Here is a 21,495-nt window from a genome sequence, read left to right on the forward strand (position 1 = left end):
CACTGTAATCTCTGCCTCCCGGGTTCAAGCGATTCTCCTGCCTCGGCCTCCCCAGTAGCTTGATTACAGGCGTCCACCACCACACCTGGCTAATTTTTGTATTTTGAGTAGAGGCAGGGTTTCACCATATTGGCCAGGGTGGTCTTGATCCACCCGCCTCAACCTCCCAAAGTGCTGGGATTACAGGTGTGAGCCACCTCACCCGGCCTTCTTTCAGTTGTAGAGGAACTTTCCAGAGAATCAGCCAGACACACAGTACAAGTCCCAGTAGGCCAGGGAGCGTCCTCTACAGCATAGGCTCAGATGGGACCTCCTGCCTTCTTTGCCATGCTTTTGGATGACATAGTCCAGGGAGCGTGCTACAGCATAGGCTCGGATGGGACCTCCTGCCTTCTTTGCCATGCTTTTGGATGACATAGTCCAGGGAGCGTGCTACAGCATAGGCTCGGATGGGACCGCCTGCCTTCTTTGCCATGCTTTTGGATGACATAGTCCAGGGAGCATGCTCTACAGCATAGGCTCGGATGGGGCTGCCTGCAAACTTCTTTGCCATGCTTTTGGATGACATAGTCCAGGGAGCATGCTCTACAGCATAGGCTCGGATGGGGCTGCCTGCAAACTTCTTTGCCATGCTTTTGGATGACATAGTCCAGGGAGCATGCTCTACAGCATAGGCTCAGATGGGGCTGCCTGCAAACTTCTTTGCCATGCTTTTGGATGACATAGTCCAGGGAGCGTGCTACAGCATAGGCTCGGATGGGACCTCCTGCCTTCTTTGCCATGCTTTTGGATGACATAGTCCAGGGAGCGTGCTACAGCATAGGCTCGGATGGGACCGCCTGCCTTCTTTGCCATGCTTTTGGATGACATAGTCCAGGGAGCATGTTCTACAGCATAGGCTCGGATGGGGCTGCCTGCAAACTTCTTTGCCATGCTTTTGGATGACATGCTGTGGGAAGCAGGCAGGGAGGCAGGTGGGTCACGTTCAGTGTCAGAGCCCCATTGAAGCAGGGCTTATGGAAGAGAAACATTCACAGGATGTGAAGACATTTGTGGAAAGCCCATGGCAACATTAGAATAGCAGTGCCATCACTCAGCAGGTGCAGCAGAGGCTGAGTGTGCCTGGGTGGGTGAGGATGGGCCCAAAGTCAGGCTGCGCAGGAGGGCTGCCATTGAGGGGTTCGCATGGCTGCCCTGGGACAGGCTTCCTGGGGACAGTCTCAGGAAAGTTGTGTGTTTAGAATTTACTGAAGGCTTTTAAGAATTGGGTGGGAGCCAGGCATAGTGGCTCACACTTGTAATCCCAGCACCTTGGGAGGCCGAAGTGGGCAGATCGCCTGAGGTCAGGAGTTTGAGACCAGCATGGCCAACATGGTGAAACCTTGTCTCTACTAAAAATACAGAAATTAGCCAGGTATGGTGGTGGGCACCTGTAATACCAGCTACTCGGGAGGCTGAGGCAGGAGGTTACAATGAGCTGAGATCGCGCCGTTCCACTCCAGCCTGGGCAACAAGAGCATAACTCCATCTTAAAAAAAAAAAAAAAAAGATCTGGGTACCTCTCTATTACCAGTCCAAAGAGGACAGGATTCATTCCAGCCAAGGACATGAGAAAGAGGAATGGAACTGGGTGGTGACGAGCAGGACAGCAGAGGTGCTGACCAAGTAACAAATACAATGAGTCTGTGAAAATCACTGACATGATGGACCAGAGGGTGGAGAGAAGGTCAGACCAGGTTGCTCATCTGTAACACTGAACACTGAATCTGTTTTATTTTTGACAAAGACATTTGGGGGATCCCAGCATCTTCTCCTTCCCTTAATTTGGCATACTTAACTGTGTTAGTTTTTTCTTACAGCTCTTCACAAGTTATATACCTTGTAGCTTAAAACAACACATGCATATCGTCTTACAGTTCTGGAGGTTAGAAGTTCCACACAGGCTTTACTTGGCTAAAATCAAGGTGCAGACAGGATTAGGTCCCTCTGGAAGCTCCTGGGAAGAGTCTCATCCCTGCTCTTTCGGTTTCTAGAGGCCGCCTTTGTATCTTGCCTCGTGGCTCCTTCCTCCATCTTTGAAGCCAGCAATGTCACTTCTCTCGCCACTCATCCATCATCATAGCTTACTCTCTGACTCTGACACTCCTGTCACCCTCTTGGAAGGACCTTCGTGACTGATTTGGGCCCACATGGACAATCCAGGGTCAGCTCCCTCTCTCAAGATCCTTAGTTGCCTCCTCAGAGCCCTTTTTGCCATGTAAGGTGGCACAGTCAGGTTTCAAGGTGAGGACGTGGATATCTTTGGGCATTCTGCTTACCACATCCACTTACCATTTTACCAAGTGAGGCAGTTCATAAAAGCCAACTCCTGGCTTCTAATCACTATCCTACTGTTCTACCTCAATTCACCTTGAGTTATTCCTGTATTTTTCAGAAAGTTTCTCCCTGCTCACCCCCAACAAATGTTTTGGAAAATGCCCTACTACATTTGTAGGTCATCAATGGCCTTGAATAAACTAAATAATGTTAATTGAAAAGTATTCATATAATAGAAATGCTTTAATGGCAGGGAATGCCACTATTCATTTTGGAAGGACAAAGGGCAGTTTTAACTAGTGATAGGGGGTTGAGGTAAAGAAAAAATGATCATCTGCTTTGCTGTTCTGATGCTTTTGTTGTAACAAAACCAAAACATACAAGAGTAATTGGGGAACAATTTATACATAAGAAAACTATTTGATTTCCTAATACATGATTTTTTAAAATACTGTTTTAAAGCTGTTGAAGTCTTGTCATTGTTGCAGAGGCCCATGCTTCTGTAACAATGACAAGACTTCAACAGCTTTACTGGGGTTTAATTGACATATAATAAACTGCACATATATAAAATGTATGATTTGGTAAGTTTTGACAAGTGTCTTATGATGAAAACATTGCCATAAACAAAACAGTGAACATCCCCATCACACCAAAGTTTCTTTTTGACCCACTGCAATCCCTTCACCCTCTTTGCCTCCTCTACTCCTAGGGACCCATTCATCTGCTTTCTGTCACTATACATGGGCTTCCATTTCCTAGGCTTTTATATAAATGTAATCGTTGAGTACACACTGTTTTTTTGGTCTGCTTGTTTCACTTACATAATTATTTTGAGACTCAGCTATGTTAAGGCATATATCAATAGTTCATTCCCCCAGCTTTTTTTTTTTTTTCTGAGGTTTTTTTTCTGAGGAGTTTCACTCTTGTCGCCCAGGCTGGGGTGCAATGGTGCGACCTCAGCTCACTGCAACCTCTGCTTCCTGGGTTCAAGCAATTCTTCTGCCTCAGCCTCCCAAGTAGCTGGAATTACAAGTGCCTGCCACCACGCTTGGCTAATTTTTGCATTTTTAGTAGAGATGGGGTTTCGCCATGTTGGCCAGCTGGTCTCAAACTCCTGACCTCAGGTGATCTGCCCGCCTCAGTCTCCCAAAGTGCTGGGATTGCAGGCATGCACCATTGCACTTGACCAGTTCATTCCCTTTTATTGCTGAGTAGTGTTCTATTATATACATGTGCCACTGTTTGTTTATCCTGTTGATGGACATTTGGGTTGCTTTCAGAGTTTTAGCTATTACAAATAAAGTTGCTATGCAATATTCAGTTACAAGTTTTTTTTGTCTTTTTTTTTTGAGATGGAGTCTCGCTCTGTTGCCCAGGCTGGAGTGCAGTGGCATGATCTTGGCTCGCTGCAAGCTCTGGCTCCCTGGTTCACGCCATTCTCCTGCCTCAGCCTCCCCAGTAGCTGGGACTATAGGCACCCGCCACCACACCCGGCTAATTTTTTTTGTATTTTTAATAGAGACAGGCTTTCACCGTGTTAGCCAGGATGGTCTTGATCTCCTGACCTCATGATCCATCCGTCTCTGCCTCGGAAAGTGTTGGGATTACAGGCGTTACAGGCATAAGCCAACGCGCCCAGCCAATTAGAGCCATTTTTCATCAATCTACCACATCACCTGAGACCAACTTGTCAACCATCTTTCAATATACAATGGAATTCCTTATCTAACAGTGTCACCTAGCCAAAACATGGCTGAGACCAAAGAAAGTAATAGATCCTCTGAGCCAGTTCTAAGATGCAAGTAATAGGCCCTCTGAGCCAGTTTTAAGATGATTGCTAAGCTCACGGCAGATTAAAATGTTTAAAATTAGAAGCTGCATAGTGACCTAGACCAAAACCAGAGTGGTCAGAGGCTGTGTATACAGTCTAGAACACAACAGTCCAATAGGATCAGAGCCTGAAAAGGACAAATGATATTTGGTGTTTTGTTTCAATAAAGTGCATAATTCATTTTACAAATATCCTCACTCCACATGATTTAAATTTCATATAATAGTGTTTCTGTGTCTAGTCACAACCTGGAACAACATTCCTAAGGGACTCTACACCTGCAACCACGGAATCATTGATTTACTAGGAGGTCTCAATCTAGCTGGCTACTCTTTGCTTCTTATGAATGAGCTCTGTCTTTGACTACTTCTGCGGAAACCACATTGGTGGATCCCAAGGAATTTCTCCTTTCCAGGAGGAGCCAAGGCAGGATAGCCTAACAGTTGGTTTCCTGTATATCTCATGAAAAATAAATCTGCGCTTTGGGAGGCTGAGGCGGGTGAATCACGAGGTCAAGAGATCGAGACCATCCTGGCCAACATGGTGAAACCCCGTCTCTATTAAAAATACAAAAATTGGCCACGCGCGGTGGCTCACGCCTGTAATCCCAGCACTTTGGGAGGCTGAGGCGGGCGGATCACGAGGTCAGGTGTTCGAAACCAGCCTGGCCAACATGGTGAAACCCCATCTCCACTAAACATACAAAAATTAGCTGGGCGTGGTGGTGCACACCTGTAATCCCAGCTACGGGGAGGCTGAGGCAGGAGAATGGCTTCATTGAACCCAGGAGGCAGAGGTTGCAGTGAGCCGAGATCGTGTCACTGCTCTCCAGCCTGGATGACAAGACTCCGTCTCAAAAAAAAAAAAAAAAAAAGCCGGGCGTGGCGGCGCGCGCCTATAGTCCCAGCTACTCCGGAGGCTGAGGCAGGAGAATCGCTTGAACCCGGGAGGCGGAGTTTGCAGTGAGCCAAGATCGTGCCACTGCACTCCATTCTGGCGACAGAGCGAGACTCCGTCTCAAAATCAATCAATAAATCAATCAATCTGCTCTCAGTGTCTCGAGGCGGGCTTTCACCAAACCTCAACCTCACATCTATTCCCTGACCCGGTCAGTAAGGAAGGGCCCAGCGGTGGAACTACCACCGCTACTTCGGCCCGCCCCATCCCGCCCCCAGGTTTGGACGCACCCTTTCCCCGCTTCTTGCGCTCTTTAGGGCACCGTTCTCCTATGGCATCGCCCGGGGACACCAATTAAATGCAGCTTCACACTGTGACTGCCCCTGGGAACCCTCATTTTATTTATTTATTTTTGAGACGGAGTCTCGCTCTGTCGCCCAGGCTGGAGTGCAGTGGCTGATCGCGGCTCACTGCAACCTCCGCCTCCCGGGTTCAAGCGATTCCCCTGCCTTAGCCTCTGGAATAGCTGGGATTACAGGCGCGTAGCAACACGCCCAGCTAATTTTTGTATTTTTAGTAGAGACGGGGTTTTCCCATGTTGGTCACGTTGGTCTCTACCTCCTGACCTCATGATCCGCCCGCCTCGGCCTCCCAAAGTGCTGGGATTACAGGCGTGAGCCACCGTGCCCAGTCGGAACCCTAATTTTAAATAAGCGCCACGCCAGACTTTCATTTTGAACTCCTGATGGGCCAACACCACCTGGCAAAATACTGTCCTGCTTACTACACTTCCAGCTTCCTCCCTCCCCAGGTCCAGCCTTGATCCTGGCGCCACGTTCGGCCCCGCCGCCGTCCCAGCCCCTGGCCCCCACCGTCTTTTCCGCCCCCGCCCCGCCCCACCGCCTCCGTCCCTGCCCCGCCCCTCCGCGCCCGGCTGACTGGGACCCTGTGAAGGAACCGGAACCCGGCGGGAGAGCGCCCCGGGGGCGGGGTGTAGGTCGTGCAGCACTGAGCGTGCGCGCGCGGCCTCTTGCGTCATTTAGCCGTGCCTATGTTTTCCGGCGCAGGTCGTAGGTGCAGGCATTGGTGATGACTGCGGATTCACAGGTTGTCCTTGGCAGGTTTTTATCGGCGCTTCTCTGTGGAGGAGGCGGTGCGCACGGCTTCAGCCCCGAATGCTGCACCTTCCACTGGACGGCGACGAAGGCGGTTGCCGTGCCAGCGCAGGACTGGGCGGCCTGTGTGGGAGTGTGAGCTGCGGTGCCCCGGGCAGCGCTCCAGAGGGGAAGCCGCGCGGCAGGTAGGCCTGCGGGTTAGGGTGAGGTCGTCACTTCTTCCTTTCAGGTAAGCGCGAAGGGGCTGACTTGATGGCGAGCCAGCCCGTCTTGTGTCGGAGAAGGGTTCTTCGGGCAGCTTTCCTTTCCAGGTGTTCTGAGTCGGAAGCGTTTTTCCTGGTAATCCTCACTGTGGAAACCCACCGTGAATCGGATTGCCCTTCAGTCCCACAAGTAAGCCTGGCTCGTTGGCCATGTCGGGGACGCATGTTCATTAAGTTCATTAAAATAGTTTCATTTGTCTTTGTATTAGAAGGTGGCTTCAGCTGCTGCGGGGATCATAACTGACAGTTAAACAAGCCTTAGAAGTCTGCTGTGACGTTTTGAGCCTGGCTGTTTTAATTTTTTTTTTTTATAAAATCACGGAATCCTATTTCCCTGTCTATACAATTGCGCAAAACTGTGTGTTTACTTTTGTGTTTGTGCCTCCTTAATTTCTTTCCTAGATTGTCAGTTCAATACAGGACTGCATGTTAAGTTCTGTTTCTAGAAATCCTGTGTATAGCCATATGCCCGGTTAGTACTTTTTTTTAGTAAGAGGAAATATCAGAGTCGAGAGTTTCCATTCCAGTAAGCTGCCTGTCGAAGCAGTAGTTACGCTCAATTGAGTAGGTTTTATGTTGATTGCTTGGCAAAATGAGTATGAAGGCTAGCAACCAAATTTTAAAACGTACTCAGCAACTTTAATCGTTTTGCTTACTTCTGTGTTTTCGTCTTTCTAGGCTGGAGCTACTCGGCCAGGGTTTCAGACTTTAAATGAGAATAAAGGGTGGTATTTACGAGGAAATGAGAGTGAATAAGTCATCTCTAACCTCTCCCAGCCTTTTTTTCGTAAGAGAGACCATATTAAACTTACATGTAAGTTAAAATTGTAACTTATAACTAATATTATTGCCTAGAGTTGGAGATTTAGGTTCTGTAATATTTGTAAGTACAGTACTGCTTTAAAAAATTATTAGCCAAATGAGAGGTTGGAAAAAATTAAATCTAACTTATGTATTTAATTTTTCTGAGCCAGGGTCTTGCTCTGTCCCCAGGCTACAGTGTGCGATCTGGGCTCACTGCAACTTTTGCCTCCCGGGCTCAAGCTGTCCTCCCACTTCAGCCTCCACAGTAGCTGGGACCACAGACATGCGGCCCCATGCCTGGCTAATTTTTGTATTTTTTTTAAAGTCGGGGTTTCACCATGTTACACCTGCTGGTCTCCAAATCCTGGACTCATACGATCCAACCACCTTGGCCTCCAAAGTGCGGGGATTACAGGCGTGAGCCACTGAGCCAGGCCTAAGCTAACTTAGATAGCAATGGAAACCAAGTAGTAAAGATTTCGTAAAAAAACTAAGGGGTCTAAAGTTGTTTTTCGTTTGTTTTTGTTTTGTTGATGTTTTTTTCTTTGAGACGGAGGCTTGCTCTGTCACCCAGGCTGGAGTGCAGTGGCACGATCTCTGCTCACTGCACTCTCCGCCGCCCAGGTTCAAGTGATTCTCCTGCCTCAGCTTCCCGAGTAGCTGGGATTACAGGCGCCCACCACCACGCCTGGCTAACTTTTCTATTTTTAGTAGAGACGGGGTTTCACCATGTTGGCCAGGCTAGTCTCGAACTCCTGACCTCATGATCCACCCGCCTCGACCTCCCAAAGTGCTGGGATTACAAACGTGAGCCCCCGCGCCCGGCCGACACTCGCTTTTTCACGCGAATGCATCTCACCCGCCCTCACTCAAGATCCGCCACAGTGGCCTTTGTTGAGGAAACTGCACACCCGCTCACACCTCAGAGCCCCTGCACTTGCTTCTCTCTCCTTTGTTCTTTTCAAAAAGCTCTTGGAAGCTTCTGCTCAATTGTTACCTGCTCAGCAAGGCCTCCTAACTACGGTCATTAAAATAGAATCCCCCAACTCAACTCCCCAGTGCCCTTCATATGTTTTATTTTTTACCATAACATTTGCCGCTTTTCCAGAATAATGTCTTTATTTCGTTTATTATTTCGCCCTACCTCTAGCAGGAGATAACCCCATGTGGGCTGTTGTACCCCTGCTCCTAGAATATTGTACGTGCTCAGTAAATGTTGGTTGGTTGAGTAAATGATATAAGCAAGCTGCATGTTCACTGGGAGCCACAGTGAAGGCAATACTAGTTAAGTACCAAAGTAACCGTAAAGAGGGGTAGTTAGTGTCAACCAAATACGGAGGAGGAAAGGTAGGAGCAAGTTAGAATAGCAGCAGAGTGCTGACCGGGGTAGAACACAGGATGTGTGAAATATGGTATGGGAAATAAAATGTAGGCCGGGCACGGTGGCTCACGCCTGTAATCCCAGTACTTTGGGAGGCCGAGGCGGGTGGATCACAAGGTCAGGAGATGGAGACCAACCTGGCTAACACGGTGAAACCACGTCTCTAGTAAAAATATGAAAAATTGGCCGGGCGTGGTGGTGGGCACCTGTAGTCCCAGCTACTCGGGAGGCTGAGGCAGGAGAATGGCGTGAACCCAGGAGGTGGAGCTTGCAGTGAGCAGAGATGGGGCCACTGCACTCCAGCCCCTGCGAGAGAGGGAGACTCCGTCTAAAAATAATAATAATAATAATAGGTAGGTTTGGAACAAATGGCGAAGGGTCTTTGTTACTAGGTTACACAATTTGGTCTTCTTGCTACAGACAGTGATTCTAAATTCTTCAGCAGAAGACTGAGATTGGCAGAGATGAGGAGGCCTGGATTATGCTTCTGCTTCTGCTACCTCAGCTGTGTGACGAGTTACTTAACATCTCTGGACCTGGTTCCTCATTGTGGGCCCTTACCACATGTCTTTTTAACTAAGCCTTTGTTAAAATGAAATGTCAAAAATGCTGTGAAAAGTTTAATGGTGTCTATGTACTTCAGTTGGTGTAATTTTTTCAATTTTTTCTTTTCTTTTTTTTTTTTTTTTGAGACGGAGTGTCACCCTGTCGCCCAAGCTGGAGTGCAGTGGTGCAATCTTGGCTCACTGCAACCTCAACCTCCCGGGTTCAAGCGATTCTCCTGCCTCAGCCTCACCAGTAGCTGGGATTACAGGCACCCGCTCTCACGGCAAATACAAAAAAATCATTTTTGTGTTTTTGTAGAGACGGAGTTTCACCATGTTGTCCAGGTGTGTTTTGTAGAGATGGGGTTTCACCATGTTGACCAGGCTGCTCTCAAAGTCCTGACCTCAGGTGATCCTCCCACCTCGGCCTCCCAAGGTGCTGGGGTTACAGGTGTGAGCCACCGTGCTCGGCCAAGTTGCTGTGATTTTTAAAGTTTGCTAACTTTGGTGATTTTGTTGCCTACTGATAATCATTTTGCAAAGCAGGTCCTAGTTTAGGTTTTCTTTATTAGAATACTAGTCCATTTTTGCCTGTTCTTTAGTTATGTGTTTTCCACATTATTTAAGAAGGTGGAACGATTTCATAATTTTCTTTTATTTGAGATGTATTTTTTCCACTTTTAACATGCTTTATGTTTAATGAAAGTTCACATTACAAATATTAGTAAAATCAATTGTGAAAATTGAATTTGTTGGCCGGGCGCCACTCCTGTAATCCCAGCACTTTGGGAGGCCGAGATGGGTGGATCATGAAGTGAGGAGTTCCAGACCAGCCTGGCCAACATAGTGAAACCCCGTCTCTACTAAAAATACAAAAAATTAGCTGGGCATGGCAGTACACGTCTGTAATCCCAGCTATGCAGGAGGCTGAGGCAGGAGAATCACTTGAACCTGGGAAGCAGAGGTTGCAGTGAGCTGAGATGGTGCCATCGCACTCCAGCCCGGGTGACAGTGCGAGACTGCGACTCAAAAAACAAAAAAGAGTTTGTTAAAATTTAGAGAGAACAAGCAGAACAAAAAAATTAGCTAGGTGTGGTGGTATGCGCCTGTGGTCCTGTCGATTTGAGTGGCTGAGGTTGGAGATCACTGCAGCCCAGGCATTTGAGACAGCAGTGAGCGATGATCACGTCACTGCACTCCAGCCTGGGAAACAGAGCGAGACACTGTCTCAAAAAAAAAAAAAACAAAAAAAACAAAAAAAACCCTTCCCCTCCCACACACAAAGAGAGTAAGCAGAAAATCATAAGGGTCTTTAAAAGTGTTTAAAATATCAGTAGGTTATTTTTGGAATTTTTAATTCTCTTAGTTGTGGAGTCCTTGAGGATAGGCCCTTTGATCGTCTTTACAACTTCAGTGCCTGGCAGATAATAGCTGCTCAGTGTTTGTTGAGCAATGGTCACAGTTGGGATTACTCCCCTGAGTCCCTCTAAGTAAATTGGGCAGGTGAACCACATGGAGCTTGTCATCTGTGGTTTGGGAACCTAGTTGAAGTGAAATTTAGAAAGTTTTACTGTTTATCTGTCTTTAATACTGGCCCTGCCTCATGGCTAATTCTTACGAATAAAAAATATCTCTGTTGCAGGCTCTCCCGGCTGTGATTGACCTTCAGTTACAGAGAGAGGGAGCAGAGTGGGACCAGGTCTGAGAATAGTGAAGCAACTCATTCCTTTCAGGACATTCCCTCTGATGTCCTATTTTCAAACTGTAAGTCAGAATGAGATCACTTATTTTCTTGGTGGCAGAAGGCTGCTTTATAATTTGAAGGCTTGCAAATTGTATGCTGCTTGTCATCCCCCAGCCCTCCACACATACACCCTGGTACAGTTCCATGCATGAACAAACAGAACAACCAGATCACCTTATTTGGTGATGTGCCTCATTCTAGAAAGGCTTGTAAATCCAATTTGCTACCGTAAATGAGTGCCTTTTGTGGAGAAACTACCACAAAAAAACCTAAGTAATTGTTTTTAAGGAACTTAAAGAGTTTACCTTGAAGATAGAATAGTAATTGAGAATTAAATTTAAAAGGCTAAGTAAATAGTGGAAAGAAGAGAAAATGCCTGTGGGCTGGAGTTAATTGCAGAAGTCTTTTTAAGGTGTACCCTGGCTTTGAGTGGAGAGCAGGCTTTGGGTTGCAGGAGGAGGAGGGGAGGGCCTGTCTGAGGGTGTCAGGTTCCTGTGTTGGGAATGAAGAGGGCAGGAGAGGGGTGCCTGGCCAAGGGGACTCTCGAAAGCCATATGCACATGATGGACCCAGCTGGTCAGAAAAGGCCTTCTCTCTGCTTTTTGTGTTTGAAATTTCCCATAACACATAGATTAAAGGGAAAGGGGAAACTAGATTTTAAATAGCATCATGAAGCATTATGTAAAGTAAATGTGGAGAAAATCTCATATGATAGCCATAGTAAGGTTAGGAATAATTTTCAGTGGCCTTAGGATTAAATGGGTAAAATTCCATTATTATATGTATTGTTTTAATCACCTCTTCACCTTGTCAGTGGGGGAGGGATTTCCATCCCACAGTACTGACACTGGGCAGACGAGATGGACGGAAGTTTCTTAGTCTTTCGCTCAGGATAGAACAGAGAACCAGGGGCTGCGAGAGGCAGGCTGTGTGGTAACGAGAGTGGCTGTGGTTCCTGCATAAAGACTTTAATAATTGCTTTAAGAATTCCTTGGGCTGGCAGGGCAGTGGGGCCTACTCCTCAGGCATAAGCTGGAACTGTACCTGTGCCTGGTCACTGTGATGAGAATTGTTTGGCATCAGGGGAAGGGAAACTTGCCCTGAGGCCATTAAAACCTCCCGCTTTATACCAGATGTCAAGGCAACATGTAATATTGGGTCTTAATGTTAGACCTTACACCACATGTATGTAACTTGCATTTAGTGAAAGTTAACATTAAGTGTTAGTAAATATTAGTAAATTAAGTAGTTACAAATCAGTTATTTGAAAGTCAGGTTCATAGTAGAGGTAAAATCTGGGCAGGATGCAGAGTAAACCATGTCTTTGGAGAGGCCTGGCTTCTATAGATTCTCAAGAAAATGTCATCTGTTATAGGAACATATTCTGGATCCTAAGAATAGGATATTTCGCTAACTTTGCAATTTCTTCAACTAGTAAGACTTCTCTACCCTAATCCCCACTGCCTCATACTTTTCATTTGTAAAGTGTAGATTGCAGAGTGCTGGGTTCATTCCATCCATATTCATTTAACAAATACATACAAATGTCGGTCAGCTTTATGAGGCTTCCATACAACCAGACGCATGAGTTTCAGATGTAGAGTTGGGTGGGTTTTGACAAGTGCACGCAGTTGGGTCACCACCATCAAGACATGGGGTGCTCCCGTCGCTTCCAGGGCCGTCTTTGTACCCTTTTGATCCCCACTTCCTACCTCTAGTTCCTGACAACCTGTGATCTGCTCTCTGTTGTTATTATTTTGCCTTTTCTATAATTTAATATAAACAAAGCCATACAGTGTATGGTGTTTTGTTTCTGGCGTCTTTCACTTAGCAGATGTCTTGAGAACACGCCATGTTGTTGTGTGTATGGGTAATTCATTCCTTCTGTTGCAGATGGACCATGGTTTTGGGCCATTGTGAATAAAGCTGCAATGGACTTTACAAGTCTCTTTTTTTTTTTTGAGATGGAGTTTTGTTCTTGTTGCCCAAGGTGGAGTGCAATGGGGCGATCTCAGCTCACTGCAACCTCCGCCTCCTGGGTTCAAGTGATTCTCCTGCCTCAGCCTCCCAAGTAGCTGGGATTACAGGCGCCCACCACCATGCCCAGCTAATTTTTTATTTTTAGTAGAGACAGGGTTTCACCATGTTAGCCAGGCTGGTCTCGAAGTCCTGACCTCAGGTGATCTGCCCTCCTTGGCCTCCCAAAGTGCTGGGATTACAGGTGGGAGCCACCGTGGCCGGCCTGTCATACGAGTCTTTAACAAACACTGTTTTTATATTTCTACTGGATACCATGCTTGGCATCGGGTTCCAACTGAACAAAAAGTCATGGAGGTGTTAGGTGTTGGAATTCTCTCTTCCTTATTTTATAAAGTACCTGGAAGGTGAAACTGGCCTGATGCTGTGATGGTCTAAATTTGGATATTGAATTTCCTTTGCTAATAAGAAAAAACACCAAGAAGAAGGGCATTCCTGTTTGTTCCCATCCTCCCCAGGGTCTCTGGAGGAGCCTAAGGTGATCTCCGCCTTCTCTGGAAAGCAGGCCGGGAAGCACGTGGTGCACATCGCTTGCGGGAGCACTTACAGCGCGGCCATCACTGCTGAGGGGGAGCTGTACACCTGGGGCCACGGGAACTGCGGCCGGCTGGGCCACGGTATGTCTGCTCTGCATGAGTGGGAGCGTGCAGGGAGATGGCCTCTTACAGGACTTAGTAACCTCTGTCCTATCTGTTTGAAGGCTCCAGTGAAGATGAGGCCACTCCTATGCTGGTAGCTGGGCTTAAATAAAGACTGAAGGTCACCGATGTGGCGTGTGGGAGTGGGGACGCTCAAACCCTGGCTGTCACTGAGAATGGTACGTAGAGCTCTCACCACCCTGGATAGGCCCTCAAGGACACACATGGCAGCTTCCCTGGAGGAAGAGATGAGGAGTACAGTGGGCCTCATGAGGCCGCCCACCCTGTCATCCAGTGGGTGTGGGGCTCAGTGGCATTGGGGAAGAGGCCCTGGTGGTTACTGGACTTGTTTGCCTGGGGGCTGTCAGCTGGTTAGCAGCTGCCGCCATTCCTGTGTGGGCATTTTATTTATTAAGAATGAGAGTTGAAATGGAATGATTGATACTCTGAATTGTCTCTGGTTAGTAGTATTACATTTCTTAACATTTGGTCACTCTAGATTCCCTGTGGTAAGTCTTTCTGTATTCTATAGTCTGACGTTACGGGATCTACTTGCTTTTAATTTTGGTTTTCTGTTTGTGTTCCTAACCAGACAGTGGTAACCCTGGCCAGGAGCGCGGACGTGCTGAGCATCGTGCAGTCGGCTGCCCAGGCCGTGCTGCAGAGCGGCTGTCCGTGCTGCTGCCCACCACGGAGGAGCAGGCCCGGGCACTCTCTGCTCTCCTGCCCTGCGCAGGTGGGCTCGGGGAAGGAACAGGAGAGGGCATGGGTCAGGGTGCTGGGAGGGGATGGCGTTTCACTCCAATTGCCACACACTTTCTATTTCAGTTTCAGGCAATGAAGTGAACATAAGTCCAGGTCGTCAATTCATGATTGATCTTCTGGTGGGCAGCTTGATGGCTGCTGGAGGGTTGGAGTCAGCCTTACACGCAGCCATTACTGCAGAGATCCAGGTATGGCCTTGGAGGCACACATGACCTGGTGGTGCACTGAGATCGGAAATACACACTCACACATGTGAAGAATAACAGAACACAGTAAAACACTCAACTTTTATCATATCCAAGTATTTTTTAAATTAAAATTATTTTATGTGCTTATTTATTTATTTATTTATTTATTTATTTTTGAGACGGAGTCTCACTCTGTCACCCAGCCTGGAGCGCAGTGGCACCATCTCGGCTCTCCGCAAGGTCCGCCTCCTGGGTTCACGCCATTCTCCTGCCTCAGCCTCCCAAGTAGCTGGGACTACAGGCGCCCATCACCACGCCTGCTTAAGTTTTTGTATTTTTAGTAGAGACGGGATTTCACCATGTTATCCACGATGATCTCGATCTCTTGACCTTGTGATTGGCCTGCCTCAACTTCCCAAAGTGCTGGGATTACAGGCGTGAGCCACCGCGACTGACCTTATGTGCTAATTTAAAATTTTTTTGAGTTATGATTTAATTGTGATGAAATACTGCAGGTTGTCTGTTTCAGTGAAGTTAACAGGTAACCTGTTCCTCATGTAGACCATTCCCGTCACCCGGAAAGATCCCTGTGCCCTTGGCACTTGCAGCCAGGATACTCCCCTGCCCTGAGATTAGATTCATTTTGCCTGCTCTGAGTGTTGCAGCAATATAACTGTATAGTATGCACTCTTTCCTGTTTTGCCTTGGAGAATGATTTTCAGATTCACTCCACACTGTTATGTGTATTGTGACTTCGTTTTTCTTATTGGGAAGTGTTCTATTTTATAGGTGTAGTACTGTTAATTCATTCCCCTATTGAAGGGCATTTAATTGCTTTTGGTTTTTGTTTTCTTTTTTTTTTTTTTGAGACAAGGACTTGCTCTGTCACCCAGGCTGGATGCAGTGACCTGATGTTGGCTCACTGCAGCCTTGTCCTCCTAGGCTCGAATGATCCTCCCATCTCAGCCTCCTGTGTTGCAGGGACCACAGACATGTTTCCATGCCCAGCTAGTTTTTTGATTTTTTTGTAGACACAAGGTTTCGCTGTATTGCAGAGGCTGGTCTCGAACTCCTGGGCTCAAGTGATCCCCCCACCTTGGCCTCCCAAAGTGTTGGGATTACAAGCGTGAGCCACCATGCCCAGGCTTTCTGGTTTTTGGCCGTGTAGAGCTGCCACGATTGTGCTATGTACAAGTACTTTAGTGGACATATGTTCTCCCTTTGGGTAAACACTTGCAGTGGAATTTGTTAGGTCCTGGGGTCAGTGTGTGTTCATAGTTTCCCCAAGTGGCTTTGCCATTTACATTTGAACCAGTGTGTGTGAGAATTCCAGCTTTTTCTTGTCCTTACAAAGCAGCTGGATGCTGCGTGTGTGGGGCAGATCACATTGGGTTTTGTGAGAGCCAGTAGCAGGGTTAAAGATTTTAGGGACTTCACAGAAGGAGGTTGGAAAGCATCAGCAGAGGCAGCCTGGACCTTGGATCTGTAAAAAGAAGACATTGTTTGGAACTGCACAACTGAGTTAGGGTTTCCAACAGGGCAGGTGGGGGCCTGTGGGTAGGTGTGTGCGTTAGCCACGGAGGCTGGGATAGCTTGGCATTGGGGTCAGGGCTCAGCCAGCCTGTGTGCCTTCACACCTGCTGATGAGATCACTTGTAAACAATTTCTGTTTATGAATTACAGGATACTGAGGCCAAAAAAGAAGCACAGAAGGAAAAAGAAATTGATGAACAGGAAGCGAATGCCTCAACATTTCATAGAAGCAGGACTCCATTGGATAAAGACCTTATTAATACGGGGATCTGTGAGCCTTCTGGCAAACAGTGTTTGCCTCTGGTTCAGCTCATACAACAGCTTCTTAGGTAAATCGTAGTAGCTGTACTGTATTGTATTTATTTACTTTTTTTGTTTTTTTGTTTTTTTGAGACAGTTTCACTCTTGTTGCCCAGGCTGGAGTGCAATGACGCGATCTTGGCTCACTGCAACCTCCACCTCCCAGGTTCAAGTGATTCTCCTGCCTCAGCCTCTCGAGCCGCTGGGATTACAGGTGTGTGCCACCACGCCTGGCTAATTTTGTAGTTTCAGTAGAGGTGGGGTTTCTTCATGTTGGTCAGCTTGGTCTTGAACTGCTGATCTCAGGTCATCTGCCCACCTTGTCCTCCCAAAGTGTTGGGATTACAGGCCTGAGCCACCATGCCCAGCCTATTTATTTACGTAATAATTTTTTCTTTTTTTTTTTTTTTTTTGAGACGGAGTCTTGCTGTATTGCCCAGACTGGACTGCAATGTCACGATCTTGGCTCACAGCACCTACCGTCTCCTGGGTTCAAGCAATTCTCCTTCCTCAGCCTCTCGATCTCCTGATCTCGTGATCCACCTGCCTCGGCCTCCCAAAGTGCTAGAATTATAGGCGTGAGCCACTGCACGCAGCCTGTGAAAAACTTCTGAGTATCATCATACCCTCCAACTTCTCCTCTCACCTATATTTAAAAGGGTCTGCTCTTTATCCTAACATCTATACTAGGTAATTTTCAGAATATTCCTTCAATCACCAAACACATTTTTGAGATTTTTGTGCTAGATTTCACTATCTTAATATGAAAACCAATCATCACCCATTAAAATACAATATTGGGATTACAATAACGCCTGTAATCCCAATACTTTCAGAGGCCAAGGCAGGTGGATCACCTGAGGTCAGGAGTTTGAGAGCATCCTGACCCAATATGGTGAAATCCCATCTCTACTAAAAATACAAAAATCAGCTGTCTCACAGAACATCTCTAGGCTTGTTCATCCTTCATACCTGCTACTTTGTATCCTTTGGCCTCTATGTCCCCAATTCCTCCCGTCCCCTACCTCCCCTGGTAGACAATGTTTTACTCTCTATCCCTGTAGGTTTATTTATTTACATTTTTACATCCCACATATAAATGAGTTTATACAATATTTGATTTTCTGTGTATGCTTTATTTCACTAAGCATGACATCCTCCAGCCTCATCCATCTTGCAGCAAACGGCAAGACCTTGTTTGTTTTCCTGGCTGAATAATATTCCATTGTGTATGTGTGCCACAGACTCTTTATCCATTTATCCATTGATGGACACTTAGATTGTTTCCATATCTTGGCTATTGTGATTAAGGCTGCAATGAACATGAGAATACAGGTATCTTTACAAAGTAATGATTTCATTTCCTTTAGCTGTATGCCCAGAAGAGGGATTGCTGAGTCATATGGTAGTTCTATTTTTAATTTCTGTAGAAATCTTCATACTCTTTTCCAGAATGGCTGTATCAATCTACATTCTCATCCATAGTATGCAAAAGTTCCGATTTCTCCGCACTCTTGCCAACATTTATCTTTTGACTTTTTGATAATGGTCATAAGGGGTGTGAGGGGGTATCTCAGTGGGTTTGATTTGCATTTCCCTAATGATCTGCAATGCGGAACACCTTTCAGATACCCACTTCCTATTTTCATGTCTTCTTTAAAGAAAGGTCTCTTCAAGTTTTTTTTTTAAACATTTTAAAAATTGGGTTGTTTTGAGTTGTATCAATTATTTATATATTTTGGATTTTTTTTGAGACAGGGTCTTGCTCTGTTATGCAGACTGGAGTACAGTGGCACAGTCACAGCTTACTTGACCTTCTGGGCTGAAACACTCTCCCATCTCAGCCTCCCAAGTAGCTGTGACTACAGACGCACACCACCATGCCTGGCTAATTTTTAAATGTTGTGTTGAGACGGTCTCACTATGTTGCCAGGCCTGGACTCAAACTCCTGGGCTCAAGTGATCCTCCCACCTCAGCTTCTGAAAGTGCTGGGATTAAGGAGTGAGCCACTGCACCTGGCTAAATGTTGGATATTTCCTCCTAATTGGCTGAGTGCAGTGGCTCACACTTGTAATCCCAGCACTTTGGGAGGCCGAGGCGCTTGGATCACTTGCGGTCAGGCGTTGGAGACAAGCCTGGCTAATATGGTGAAACCCCATAATGGAGTTTTGGTTTCTTTAACTGGGAAATGAGGATCATGACCATCCCTGCCAAGCAGGAGAGGCGATGGGCTGATGTGTATTGTGAGTCCCAAGATGGTGAAACCCCGTTTCTACTAAAAATACAAAAATTAGCCAGGCATGGTGGTGGGCATCTATAATCCCAGCTAGTTGGGAGGCTGAGGCAGGAGAATTGCTTGAACCTGGGAGGTGGAGGTTGCAGTGAGCCGAGATTGCACCATTGTACTCCAGCCTAGGCAACAGAGCAAGACTTCATCTCAAAAAAAAAAAAAAATTCACTTCAATAAATGGTGAGACCAGCTTTGCAAAGATGATAACGGTGAGAGAAGTCTAGCATGGCTGACTCCATCTTTCTTCCAGTCTCACGGGCCTGCTGTCTTTGTTCATTCCTGGGCATAGGCCAAATCAACCATGGGAGAAGTTTAGTTCATAGTCTAACGTTGCCATTTCCAGTCCTCGGTGGTCCCTTCTTTCCACTCCACGCTTAGTTATCAATTTGTTACTCTGCTTTAAAATGTATGTATTTTTTTTGTAATCCCAGCTACTCGGGAGACTGAGGCAGGAGAATCGCTTGAACCTGGGAGCTGGAGGTTGCAGTGAGCCAAGATCGCGCCATTGCACTCCAGCCTGGGCAACAGAATGAAACTCTGTCTCAAAATACTGGTTTTTTTTTACTATGTCTAATGATGTTCTATAGAAGAAAGAGATGTAGCATGTGGTCACGCTGCTGTCTTGACAGTGGAATTTTTGTTGTTGCTGTTTTCTGTTTTGAGACGGAGTCTTGCTTTTGTGGCCTAGGCTGGAGTGCGGTGGCGCCTTCTTGGCTCACTGCAACTTCCACCCGGGTTCAAGTGATTCTCCCACCTCAGTCTCCTGAGTACCTGGGATTACAGGTGCACGCCAGCACGCCCGGCTAATTTTTGAATTTTTAGTAGAGATGAGGTTTCACCATGTTGGTCAGGCTGGTCTCGAACTCCTGACCTCGTGATCCACCCGCCTCAGTCTCCCAAAGTGCTGGGATTATAGGCATGAGCCACATTTTTAGTAGAGATGGGGTATCACTGTGTTGGCCAGGCTGCTCTGGAACTCCTGACCTCAAGTGATCCTCTCACCTCGGCCTCCCAAAGTGCTAGGATTACAGATGTGAGCTACCACACCTAGCCGTATTTTGTATTTTTAGTAGAGATGGGGTTTTGCTGTGTAGGCCAGGCTGGTCTTGATCTCCTGGGTGCAAGTGATCCTCCCACATTGGCCTCTCAAAGTGCTGGGATTACAGGCGTGAGCCACCACACCTGGCCAATGGGAGGTCTCGCTTCCCTTCTCTCCAGCATTCCATAAGCAATGTGTCTGGGCAGTATGTGTTCGATTTTCTCTGTGTCTACTTTGAACTGTACAGTAGTGAAAGGAAGAGTAGACAACTTTGAAGCTGATGTGGTGTGGTCTTGGAGCTGGTGGTGCTAATTACTCTTGGTTGTTTTCATACCCTCCAGTGACTTCATCCTGCTTTTGCTGTTGTAAAATGTTGTAATTTATGCTCCTGAGAATAACTCTTCAGGTGTACTTAGGGTTCTTGTCTGCTTCCTGGTGACTGTCGAAGCTTTTCATCTTGAAGAAGGGAGATGAGCAGTGTTCCAGTGTACTGAGTTTAAAATTAAGAATGTTGCATTTTTTTAACGTGTAAAATTTATAGCCAGATGTAGGGTAGGGGTGGCCTACTTTCTTTAAAGGGTGAGATAGTAAATATTTTAAGGTCTCAATGGACCCTATGGTCTCTGTCATAGCCATGGGACCTTGCAGCTGTAGTGCCAAAGTAGCCACAGACAATACTGCGTCAGCGGGCAGGGGACGTTCATTCTGTAAAGTTGATTTATGGACACCAAAAGATGAAGTCCTCAGAATGTTTGCAAGTCACAAAATACTGTTTTTCTTTTGATTATTTTTCAATTATTAAAAAATATAAAATACAGTGGCCGGGCGTGGTGGCTCACACCTGTAATCCCAGCACTTTTAGAGGCCAAGGCAGGCAGATCACCTGAGGTCAGGAGTTCGAGACCAGCCTGGCCAACATGGTGAAACCCCATCTCCACTCAAAACAAAAAATTAGCCGGCCATGGTGATGCACGCCTGTAATCCCAGCTCCTCGGAGGCTGAGGCACGAGAATCACTTGAACCTGGGAGAATCACTTGAACCTTGAAGGCACAGGTTGTGGTGAGCCAAGACTGTCTCAAAAGAACAACAAAAGTAAAATACTTTCTCTGCTTTCAGACCATACACAAAGAGGCTGTGGACTGGGTTTGGCCCCTGGGCTGTGGTTTGTGACCACACACACACACACACACATACACGTAGGGCAGAGTGTGGCATTTAGAGCCAGCACCTGTGTTCTCACCTGAGCTATGTTTCTGGCTGGGTTCTACTCTGTATTCTGTGATCCGAGGTGTCTACCTTGGTAAACTGGAGACAACAAAGCCTGCCTCCTTCAAGGTTGTTTGTAAAGATTTAAAAGGGTAATGTATTGTTGTTAGGCCAGAGGCTTTGCATAGTACATGTTGGGTTATTTTCACTTTTTTTTTTTTTTTTTTTTTTTTTGAGATAGAGTCTTGCTTTGTTGTATAGGCTAGAGTCCAGTGGCAAGATGCCAGCTCACTGCAACCTCTGACTCCCAGGTTCAAGCAATTCTCCTGCCTCAGCCTCTCGAACTGCTGGGATTACAGGTGGCTGCCACCATGCCGGGCCAATTTTGATATTTTTAGTAGAGATCAGGTTTCACCATGTTGGCCAGGCCGGTCTCAAACTCCTGACCTCAAGTGATCCGCCCACCTCGGCCTCCCAACGTGGTGGAATTACAGGCGTGAGCCACTGCATCTGGCCCATTTTCACTTTCCATTAGCTGCTTTTTTCCCCCATTCATTTCCTACCTTCCTGTGTATGATTTCTGAATTAAATGTATTTC

The 21,495-nt window shown here is 46.7% G+C and overlaps 1 protein-coding gene across 13 annotated transcripts in view; it reads left to right on the forward strand.

Moving 5' to 3' along the window:
• Window positions 1-21,495, forward strand: part of HERC2 (HECT and RLD domain containing E3 ubiquitin protein ligase 2) — a 299,653-nt gene that overhangs the window by 32,100 nt on the left and 246,058 nt on the right. For 9 of the 13 annotated variants that reach the window (XM_063716530.1, XM_063716528.1, XM_063716533.1 and 6 more), the window contains 8 exons: window positions 6,169-6,347; window positions 7,104-7,239; window positions 10,798-10,919; window positions 13,395-13,553; window positions 13,637-13,753; window positions 14,167-14,310; window positions 14,403-14,527; window positions 16,211-16,389. The gene's annotated coding sequence lies outside the window, so the exon portion shown is untranslated. Of the gene's footprint in view, window positions 1-6,034; window positions 6,348-7,103; window positions 7,240-10,797; window positions 10,920-13,394; window positions 13,554-13,636; window positions 13,754-14,166; window positions 14,311-14,402; window positions 14,528-16,210; window positions 16,390-16,476; window positions 16,575-21,495 lie in introns of those variants that run through there. The other 4 variants (XM_063716524.1, XM_063716532.1, XM_054532432.2 and 1 more) reach the window with 4 other exon arrangements.

Source organism: Pongo abelii, chromosome 16 (assembly GCF_028885655.2).
Source record: "Pongo abelii isolate AG06213 chromosome 16, NHGRI_mPonAbe1-v2.0_pri, whole genome shotgun sequence".
In the NCBI taxonomy this organism is placed as follows: Eukaryota; Metazoa; Chordata; class Mammalia; order Primates; family Hominidae; genus Pongo; species Pongo abelii.